Source organism: Montipora foliosa, chromosome 4 (genome assembly GCF_036669935.1).
Source record: "Montipora foliosa isolate CH-2021 chromosome 4, ASM3666993v2, whole genome shotgun sequence".
In the NCBI taxonomy this organism is placed as follows: Eukaryota; Metazoa; Cnidaria; class Anthozoa; order Scleractinia; family Acroporidae; genus Montipora; species Montipora foliosa.
Genome location: NC_090872.1, coordinates 46160081 through 46170080, shown reverse-complemented (window position 1 = coordinate 46170080; position 10000 = coordinate 46160081). Strand labels below are relative to the sequence as shown.

Genomic DNA, 10000 nt, shown 5'->3' with positions numbered 1-10000 from the left:
CCAAAGTGCTTGGGGTCAATATCCATGCCAATCCTCGTATCACTGGTCTCTCCATCCCGGGGGCCCCACAGGCATTATCACTATCTCTCAGTATGCTGATGATACCTCCCTTATCGTCACCTCTGATGATGCTATCGTTGCAATCTCTGAGACTTACACCTTGTTTTGAAATGGGCTCGGGCGCAAAACTGAACCAGTCAAAATCTAAGGATCTGTGGCTCGGTTCATGGTCGGGCAGGGACGACCGTCCGGTTTCCTTGGACTGGACTTCGAAAAAAATTAAGGTGCTTGGCATTTTTATCGGACCTGGAAATCTCACGGATTGATGCCTTGGTGAATGTTGTGACTTCCTGGAGGCAGCGTTCCCAGACCTGCTCGGTGCCTGGGAGATCAATCTCTTCCAATCTTATCTTGCTGCGTGATTGTCCTAATTACATAGAACGTACTGGAGAGACTGGGATCTTGCTCTCCTTTGATCGGGAGAAAGCTTTCGACCGTGTCAATAGATCCTTTCTTCTAGATTTGCTGGAACACTTTGGTTTTGGCCCACCTTTTCGGAATTGCATTCAAACTTTATATAACGGGGCCTTTATGCAAGTTTTAGTCAACAATTTCCTCTCTGATCCTGTTCCCCTGCGACAAGGAGATGCTCTATCTCCCATGCTTTACATATTGTGTGTGGACGTGCTCGCATGTAAGATTCGCACCTGTCCCACGATCGATGGTTTTCTCCTCCTGGGGGCTGGGGGCTTACAATTTCGAGTAGGGCAGTATGCCAATAACATGACTGCTTTCGTTAAGATTTAAAGTTCCCTAGTCTTCCTATTTTCTGCAATCTCCCTTTACGAATGAGGTACTGGCGCTAAACTCAATGTCGCCAAAACAGAGCCCATGTGGCTTGGTGCCTGGAAAGATCGCCAGGACCAACCACTTGGTCTCTCCTGGGTTAAAAAGATGAAAGTATTAGGCATTGTTTTTGGTACAGTTTATGTGGAGCACGATAATTGGGAGCCACGCCTTTCCAAGCTAGATAATTCCCTCTCGTTGTGGAATTCGCGCTCCCTGTCTTTGATTGGCAAGGTTTTAATTCTTAATATCCTAGGCCTGAGCAAGCTCTTATATGTTTCATGCTTTCTCGAACCCCCTAAGTGGGCCCTTGATTGAATTAAGAGTTTAATTTGGCCCTTTCTGTGGGGCTCCTGGCTGGAGACAGTTCCCCGAAAGACGATCTTCTGCCCCTTATCTAAGGGCGGCCTGGGACTTAAGGATTTTGTGTGTCAGGGGAAGGCAGCTCGACTGGCCGCCTCCTTTAGCTCTCTCGACATTGCATCCTGTAAATGCTTCTTTCTGCTTCGCTATTTCGGTGGTGCCAGCCTTGCCCCTTTGCGCCCTGAGTGGGCTTGCCAACGTGACAATCGACTGCCTAATGCCACCCAGCCTACCGTCTTTTATATGCACATTTTGTCTTCTATGCGATCCTTGGTTATTCCCTCGAGTTTTTCCTTTACATTTAAAGCCTTTTATACTCTGCTTTTAGAAGCTTTTTATACTCCTGCAATTCTACCCGGGTTTTGGACTCCTTTTATTCCTTCTAGATTCTGAGTGTCCAGCCACTTAGAATTTGTCCGTGATGGATTTACCGAAAACTTTAAGAATGATCTAGCATGGCTGATCACCCTCCGAGCAGTCAAGGTCCGCCATTCCCTTTGGGATTGGGGTTATATTTCTTCCCCTCATTGTGCTCTGTGCCCCAGGGTTGAGACTCTTGATCACTGTTTCTTGCACTTTCCTCGAGTTAAACGTGTGTGGCTTTTCTTTTTGCCTCTACTCTTTTCCCTTTTGACAAGTCCCATTACACCTACATGTGCATCTGTTTTTCTGTATATGTTCCTCCACCCAGACAGTAAGAATCTTCGTATTCTCTTGTACATCTTTAAAGACTGTCCTATATGGTGTCTGGAAATTCCGAAACAAAGCGACTTTCCAAAACGGAAGAGAGAATTCTAGAGCTTTGATCAAATATATCGATGCCGATGTTAAGCATAGGATTGTTATCCATAAGCATTGCTTTTCACCTACTAGGTTTCGCTCTCTCTGGGTTCATCCAGAAGTTTGCAGTTTTCGGGATCACGATAATCTTGTCTTTTTCTTTTGATTTTGGAGGAGATTTGAGAAAAGATTTTTAAGTTATCTTTTGCATTTACTTTTGATTTAGACTTGTGCTTTTCCGAACCCTGCAATTGTCCACTCTGTGTATTTCTGATCTTGTAACTTTTGGGTATTTTTTGATTTTGTAACTTTGGGGTGTAAATAGTTTTATCTACTGTGCTGTACCTGTTTGTAAATAGGTGTTGCTCTCCTGAATAAAGTTTTAAAATGGAAAAAATCTGTTCTTATCAGCTTAATATCTGATACACTGCTCATCGAGCAGCTCATATCTTTAACTGATTTTTGGAACTGGGCCGTGGAAAAGAGACTTGCCTCGTCCTGGCCACAGGTTACCTCGGTATAGCACTACCTCCGAGTGTGGCCCACTTCCCTCCGGGGAAGAAATAATCAATTGAAAGTAAAACAACTGACTGACTGACTGGGCAGCTTCCACCTTCACTTGTCTTCCCTAGGAAGGAGCGAGTCTCTGGCCTGCCCGGTTTTGGGACGACAAGAAGCCACCACAAGCTATGTGCAGAGCAGTTGCGTCTTGGGGTCCATGGAGAGGCTGAAAAAGTTCACACTTACCTGACCCTTTCATTAGTTTGTTACGCAGCTAAGTATCTCTGCCATTTTGAGCTCGTGAGGGCTTGGCAGCGGTCTGTCAGTGCCTTTGGTGTTTTTTTCACTTGTGGTTCCTCACCTTTCCTTCACTTGCGGTACTATCATTTAATATCTTTTGCGGGCTAGATAGCTTTTTGAACGCTCGTGCCTTTTTGCTTTCTCTGGTTCAATTCTGAACTTGAGAAAGTTTATACTTGGCTTTGTGCAAATAGACTTTCATTGAATATTGATAAGTCAAATTTTGTCATTTTTCGTCCTATCCAAAGAAAACTGCCCAAAGAGGTCATATTATCTATAAACAATCAAATGTTAACACAAGAAACTTCTATTAGATATCTTGGAGTCTACATAGATTATAATGCTAATTGGAAGACTCATATTACTTATCTTTCTAAAAAAGTCAAGAGAAGCATAGGCATTCTTTCTAAGCTCCGTTATTTCATAAGTACCAAAATACTACTTAGCCTATACTATGCTCTAGTTGAACCTTTCTTAAATTACTGCATAGTTGCTTGGGGCGGTACTTATCGGACAGCTTTGCAACCATTATTTATATTACAGAAGAAAGCCCTAAGAATAATTACTTTTACTAGTTTTAATGAACATTCAAGTCCTTTATTTAAAGATTTAAGAGTTGTTAAGCTGTTTGATATTATTGCCCTTCAACTGGCAGTGTTTATGTATAAGTTTCATAATAAACTCCTACGTCCTGTATTTGACCATTACTTTAATCCTGTTAGGAATGTACATAGTTATAATACAAGATTATCTAGCAAAATGACTTATGCAATTCCGAAGGCCAGAACCAATTATGGAATCTTTAATATACGTTTTCAGGGTGCTAAAGTCTGGAATGATATAAGTGATGACCTAAAGCTTCTTCCTCTCAAACATTTTAAGAAAAACCTAAAGCTAACTTTTTTTGAAAACTATTAAAAATTCTCATTATCCTAACATCATAATTCTTTTGGTTTTCCGTTGTCTTTGACATTTTGTCTTTCTCAGTTTTTTATGTGTTTTTTGCTTTGGCGCGTGTGTGCGTATATGTGTGCATCTGACCTGATTTATACTAGCTTAATTACCAGAGTGTGGCTGTGCTATTTCATTCGCCCCTATGGTTATTTGGGGCAGCCTGTACTCCTTTCTATTTTTGTAATATCTTGTAGCTTATTGCTTTACTGTTGGTACAAATAAAGTTGTTGTTGTTGTTGTTGTTGTTGTTTCGTGGTTGAACTTTGGTTCCTCCAAGATCAGCCCAGGGATGCCGGCTGCTAACACCATGCAGTGCCCGAAAAGCCTGGTGGCTTTTTTCCGACAGAAATTTACTGTTCTGCCGGCTGTTCGCAGGTCCTTCCCCGCCTCCTTGAGTCAGTGGAGAAAGACCAGCTCTCGTCCATCCAGTTCCTGAGGAATGGTGCTGTCCACCTGTCCTTTAAGGAAGAGTACGTTTGTCAGTCCACTTTTCAGCGTGGAATTCTTTATGGTGATGTTCAGCTTCGCCTTTGCAGCGCTGATACTTTGTCCTGTCTGGTGTATCTCTGGGATTGCCCGTTCAAGGTCTCAGACGATGACGTCCGCTCCTTCTTCTTCTCCTTTGGGCAGGTTAATTCTCTCCAGAGGCGTGAACACCCTGGGTTTCCCGGCCTGAGTGATGTCAAGATCTCTTTGTCCAAAGATGTCCCTGGTGATTTGCGTCTGGCTGGCTTCGATTGCCATGTTTGGTACCGTGGTCAGCCCCCCTACTGTGCCATCTGTAGGAAGATCGCTCACCGGAGTCATGCTTGCCCACTCAGTGGACGATGTCGGCACTGTGGCCAGTCTGGTCATATGGCCCACGAATGTAGGAACGCCTGGGGACAGCCTACACCTCAACCGGCCTCTGGAGTTCTTCCGGTGTCTTCTCCTCAAGAGGAGGAGGCTGGGGTCACGGCCTCTAACGCCAGTCCCCCTGGCACTGAGGGCGCGGAGGATCCAGATGAAAGGCCGGATCCTTTCGTCGATGATGCAATGGAGGAGGTTTGTCCTCCTCTTCTTCAGAGTCGGTTCGACCAACACGTAAGCCCGGCTGTCACCTACGATAATGCAGGGCGGGGCCTTCGCTCCACTTATTCCGGATTCCTCATCATCCCTGTGGACCTCACTCCTGGGGAGTCGAGTCGGACTCGGCTCCTGGTGCGGGGTCTTTTGACTCCCCCCGACAGCTTAAGCGTAAACGCAAGCAGAAGATCCCGGGTGGCCGGTTCTCCTTGCCCTCACCACTCTCATCTCCGGATGGGAGTCTTGCCGTGTTGTACATGGCCACCAACCATCGGGAACATACTTCAGTCTCCTTTTTTGGTACCATGAGGGATGTTTGGAGGGGTGACATCTGTTTTGAGGAGGTCCATGGCATTCGCTACTCAAATACGCTTGTTCCGGAACTTGATTATTTTGTGAAGAACTTCCCTGCCCCTGATGATTCCTCCCCGGGCTAGTTTTTGTATGTCTTCTTTCCCTTTCGTTTGTCCAGTGTGAATTGTCACTCTGGAGTGTAAGACAGACGAGGCATCTTCAGAGTGCGATTCTTTTGTCCTTTCTTGTCCTTTTTCCATCATGTCTGCCTTAATTTTTGTGGAGGCGGGGTTTGATCCCCCGGTCAGTTTGGCATGTTGGTTGCACCCTCTGTTTAGGAGTACCCTCATCCTCATATGGTGTGGGATTTGACATTATGTCCAGGAGCCATTGCACTCACCCTACTGGGGGGCTGCCTGTTGGCCTCAAACACAAAAAAACTTACCTGATGCGGGAGGCACTGTGATCAGGAAGGCAGTCCTCTCAAGGTGAGGCTCTTTCATTGCACTTCAATTGGGTTGACCCTTGCGATTACCCCAAATGTGGGTAACTTGAGAATATAATTTCTGGTAGTGGGGACCTGTGTTCGTGCTAGTCCCGGCACCCCCCTCGGGAAAGGAATGGCACAAATGGGATGGTTTGTTGGTGTGATTTCAGTCAGTCAGGCAAGCATGGAAGATGCAGTTCTGTCATTTACTGATGGGACGAGATGGGACAGAACTGAGTAACCAAGGCCAAGGTGAGTTTGCCGTGAATTCAAATCTCATTGAATGCTTGAGTTATTTCGTGGGTGCAGTGCGGAGCGGAACCTCACTTTATTTCTTGCATTCTTTGTTGCTGCAGAAAAATCATTGATGATAGATCAATCGACGAGTGAGACAAGAAAGTACTGGTGGGCAGATCAAGCTCTTATCCTCTTGCATCGTTTGGAAAACGTAAGTAGATGTATGTTTGTAATGTTCGATCGCCTATCTGTAAGCGTGATAGATTTCTTATGCCTCCCTTGTACTATGTTGCCTTCTGGCAATCCAGTGTGCATTGAGTAACATGAGAAGGGGCCAGGGCAGTTGGCGTTACATTTCTGTGGCCAACACGCACGTTGTCGATTCCCTGTGGTATGGTTGTAGACAAGTAATTTGCCGTGAAAATTTACTCTTTTATAAGGGGAAAGTCAAAAAGAGATCCGAGGAACCAACATGTCAATTTGCTTTCTTGCCGTCAACTCAAATGCCATAGTGCTCGTGGCTGTGGCTGCCTACCCATCCATCCACTGTACAAGTTTGCAATCACTTTCAGGTTGGCTTTGCAGATTCCCTACTAGGGGCGAATTATAATCGGACAACCATATCTTGCGACCAGGATACTGGCAGCACTATGTCTGCTGCGAGCATGTTATGGCATCGCTTCTCGGCCTTTTGGCTTCATAATTGGCATTTGTGCCATTGTTTCAGAAGCAGCGCCTTCACCTCCCTATCTTCTGGGAAAAAGAAGAAGAAGAAGAAGATGAGCGATAGTCTGTTGTTCCAGACACTCTTTCTGTTTGTGGCTCTCCTTCCTGGGCTGATGCTGTGCCAGATGACCAAGCTCCTGCTGTGACTCCTGAGTTGTTTTCCCAGAGCCTTAGTCCGGATATCCTGCTCCCAAATGTGTTGGGTGACTTGAGTTCTGGTGCTCGGTTTGACCCTGTTCCTGCTTTGCGGTGGTCTACCATTGGAAACACCATCTGCTCAACAAGGATCTGTCCGTGTACTTTTCCTGCAACACGGTCACCACCAACCCAAGAGATCCTCTAGGCCTTTGATGCGGCCTATATTGACATCAATGTTATTGCTTCCATCTAATCTGTCTTTCTAAGTGGACTCGGATCGTCACGTTTAATGATTATCGTGCGAATAACGTTGCGTTAGGAAAGGATGAGATAATAATTTCTGGATGTCAGGTTCTTCTTGGTGATTGTAAGAATCGAGTTCGGCTGGTTAAGATCTACCAAGCACCCTGTGAAATGCCTGATACCGTGCTGATTGGCTGCTTGTGAGCCTACGGGAAGGTCTTTTCTTTCCACCATGACCGTGTGACGGATGGTGTTTTTAATGGGGTCTGTACGGCCAAGATGCGTCTTAACAAGGATATTCCATCTTGTATTCATATTTATCTGGGTCTGGTACCCGGACCAACCTAAAACGTGCCGTCGCTGCGGTTCGCAAGATCACCTTGGTGGCAAGTTTGACTTTTTCCGTTTCCTTAATTGTAAGCTGCCTGGCCATCATGCTATTTCGTGTCTGTCGCCTCTTATGAGTAGCGTGTGTCTTAAATGTGATCATTGTTTTCGGGATTGTCCTTTTGTCGTTTACGGTGAAAATATTTTGTCCGTTTGTAATTCTCGTCCGTCTACCTATGCTGATGTCGCCAAAGTTGTTTCTGTGTCCCGCCCACCGCCTGCTGATACCCCTGCACCTGTGTTAAAGGATAGTGTTGCTCCTATGGACAATAAGAAGAGTGAAGAGAATCAGCAGAATGAAGGGGATGAGAAGAATGAGGATGATAAGAATGGAGAGGAAGAGCATACCCAGTCCCATGATCCTTCGGGGGTTCGAGAGCAGGATCACAACTCCTGTTGGGGCGCAGGTGAGCGTGGCCGTCCTGGCAGCTGTGCCTCGGGTGCTTCTACCCAGGACCAGCTCCGGGAGCGGCGGTGTGAGCGGGACCGTCCTGCGGAGGTGATTGTGAGCGCTCGAGGACCCCTGGACGTGAGGACCAAAAATCACTTAGTGATGAGGAAGGGGGTACATGGCACAGGGTTGGCAAGCGCCGTTAGTATCAATGCTTAAATTGCTGTCTTTTAATGCGCATGGACCCGGTACACCTGCAAAACGTGATCTTTTCATTCGTGAAATTTCCTTGTTGTCTTTTGATTTGATCCTGCTCCAGGAAACACGCGTCTCGTCTGGAACAGGCTAATGAATTCTCTCGAAACTGGGCTGAGAAATGCTATTGGTCGTTTGGGGCGTCAGGTCGGCCGGTGTCTCCCTGCTTGTCTCCCCCTCTTTTCAAGGCTCCGTAACTCGTTTTACTTTTGATTCTGACGGCCACCTGACGAGCTCCCATCAAATCAAATGGAAATCAAATGACAGTGTAAATAAAGCCGGAGAAAATGAAACTTAGCAAAAATTACTCAGCATAATGATCCGCAATAACTTAGAGGAAACTGCCTCTACAAAACGTTGATTTGTGGTGACAGTCAAGTGAATCAAAGTAATATTCTTTGTATTTTGCACTAGCAAGATTTCTTCAAACTTCTCAGTGGCATTCACTCGTAAATAGTGAAAAGAAAAAAAATTGACCTCTGGCCAGAAAACAGTTGATTTAAAATAGGCCTCTCCACGTATTGATCTTGAAATGTTTACTGCTCATTAATTTTTTGTTTGCTATTAGGCCCACTGGAAACTTTTAAATGAGACCTCTTAGAGGCAATTTAACCATAATCAAATTTTTTGTGGGTTAATAATAATTTTAATAATAAGATATGTGTCCACTTATGAGAGGTTTGACTGTAGTAAGCTTATTTTGAAGGCAGTTGTATTATTTTATCATTGTAGAGAGAACATGGCAAACGAATCTGAACCAAAGCAACGCCTTTTTATTTGGAAAGATAATCATGAAAAACTACTAGTAGAAGAAGTACTGGCCACAAAGCCATATCAATTTAAAATTGGATGTAAAGAACGAGGTGCTGCCTGGACCCAGATTGCAGAGCGCTTATCAGCAAGTGGCCTACAAGTTACACAACGTTCTGTGAGAAAAGTTTAAGCGGCTGTTAAAGGACTTCAACAGAAAGGAAGCTGAAGAGAAGAGAGCGAGTGGTGTTGATGTAGAATATGGAGAACTGGAAAGGGCCTTGTTAGACATCAAGGAGAGAATGGCAGAGCTAGAGGAACAGAGGGAAAATGAAGACCAGAAGCAAAAGAAAGACAAGGCATCAGCTGAGGAAATGAGAAAACAGGCAACAGAAAATTTACCAGAAACCAAGAAGCGAAGGACCTCTGCTGGTGAATCTGATAGTGACAATGGAGAGCCAGCAGCATCAAATGGCAAAATGCAACAATTCTTCAATGGTTGATGTAGTCAGAGAGAGCATACAGCTGAAAAAATTAGAGCAATCCCAAAATGAAGAGATGAGGAAAAGAGAGATGGATGCCAGAGCCACAGAACTGCAGCAGCAAAGAATGTTTCAACAGAGTTTGTTGCATCAACAGCAAAGTGTCAACAAGAATAACAAGTTTTCAACTTACAGATGATTGGCGCTCTAGCTGAGCTTCTAAAATGTATCATTATTAACATGTATCTAACGTCATGTATTTTATGAATTCATGAAATATTTTTTAGAAATATATTTTTAATCATCCGTATGGAAGTAATAATTTATTATTGTTGTGAAATATGCAGAAGGCACTGGCGATAAAGTTCAAGTTTATAAGATGCCAAAGTAAATACTCAGATGTCTTTATTAAATATTTAACAAATTTTGTAAATGACGGTATTTATTAAATAAGCGCTCACCCTAAAGGTAGGAAAAGTTAATAAGGCCCCCCCCCCCCCCCCACACACACACACACAAACTGAAGTGCACAATCTGTAAATTCATTGTTTGATAGTCTATGAGATTGAAATTGACTACATACTACTAAGAGACTACCCTAAAGACCAAGTTTACTTCGTACCAGATTTTAATAAAACTTTCAATGAACAGTTCAAATTCTGTTCTACTACATGCTTTGAAAAACACTTACTACTCGCTGAAAATGGTGACAATTTAATCTCACCCAGCCTTGAATAAGCGCCTACCCTAAAGGTCCAAAAATGTTTAACATCAAAACAAAGGCATTATTGTACAATTTTT

The 10000-nt window shown here is 44.2% G+C and overlaps 2 non-coding genes across 2 annotated transcripts; both read left to right on the top strand.

Moving 5' to 3' along the window:
• The first annotated feature begins 2350 nt into the window (after nt 1–2350).
• On the top strand, nt 2351–2540 carry LOC138001617 (U2 spliceosomal RNA). The gene has a single exon (XR_011123294.1). It is a non-coding gene; the product is annotated as a U2 spliceosomal RNA (small nuclear RNA).
• A 3000-nt stretch (nt 2541–5540) lies between these two features.
• Nucleotides 5541–5704, top strand: LOC138001563 (U1 spliceosomal RNA). Its single transcript, XR_011123248.1, has one exon. It is a non-coding gene; the product is annotated as a U1 spliceosomal RNA (small nuclear RNA).
• Nucleotides 5705–10000: the final 4296 nt, after the last annotated feature.